Genomic DNA, 1,165 nt, shown 5'->3' with positions numbered 1-1,165 from the left:
GAGACAAAAATAACACGAAAACTGCCTGAACACTTCACTCTTGCTGCTGTCATATCCTCTTCCCATAACAAAGCAGCACCCAAAAATAGACGCCTTTTATGGGATTACAAGTAGCAAAAAAGTTCACCAGAAGAAAACTAGCCCAGATCACTTTCAAGGCCAAAATTATGTCACTGAGTTAGTTATTAGTCCAAAACTCTTCCCTTTACAAGTCATGGGGGACAGCCCAGCAGCCTTGTGGAAAACATCGCCAGCAGGCAGCCAGTCTGACGGCAGCCAGGCCTGGCCTCATCCCTCATAGAGGGGAGAGCAAGTAAGGCTGATTTTTGGACAATGAAAGTCGTTCTCCTACTGTGCATAAGCTCATTCAAACAAGGGAGTAGAACCACAGAACAGCTCTGGATAAATTCACCAGCAAAAAGATGCAAGGAGGAAAAATGAAAAATGTCTTTGCATATTAATTAAAATGAAATTGAGGCAGGGGGGGTAAAGAAAAGAAGAAATAAGGGCGCAATGAAGGTCCAAGGTATTTAAGTGCTTTCACAGACACTCGTATTGTAGAAAATGGCTCCATTTCACCCTGTAAGGAATTTTGTTATTAGTTTGTGCTGCTCCCACTGCAGCCACACACCTTTCCAGCTCCTCACCAGGAGCAGCAGCTGCACAAAGGAAACCAAAGAGCGGAAGAAAGAAGGGTGCAGGCTCCCTTTCCAGGAAGGCTTTTGCCAAGGTTGCAACCCCTCCTTGAAAACTGGAAAGCAGCATTTTTAGCACCTTACAAGTTCCCCTCTCACTCCGCCGTGCCTGAAAGGGAAGGACTGAAGCCTGGATTTCCTTCCTTGGGGAGACAGCATGGGAAGGGCTCGCAGGGATGTGGCAAGTCATCCCTAACACACCAAACCTGAGCCTCTAAGCCCTCCTCCTCTCCTCCCCTGGAAATCAAACAGCCCTCTTGGCCTCAGAAACAAAACAAAGGGGTAAAAACGAAGAGCCCTGCTTGTCAACCGGCACGGTAGCTGCTGACCCCTTCAGGTCCCCCCGTCCAAACACTCCAGGACAGAGCTCGGGAGGATACAACCATGGTCAAAAAAGCAAAAAGGAAAAAAAAAAAAAAAAAAAAAAAAAAAAGAACCAAAGCCCCAGCTGCCCCTATGCGAGGGACGGC

This window comes from Cygnus atratus, chromosome 2 (assembly GCF_013377495.2).
Source record: "Cygnus atratus isolate AKBS03 ecotype Queensland, Australia chromosome 2, CAtr_DNAZoo_HiC_assembly, whole genome shotgun sequence".
Classification (NCBI taxonomy): Eukaryota; Metazoa; Chordata; class Aves; order Anseriformes; family Anatidae; genus Cygnus; species Cygnus atratus.
The sequence above is the reverse complement of the archived record's forward strand: the minus strand, read 5'-3'. Positions refer to the sequence as shown.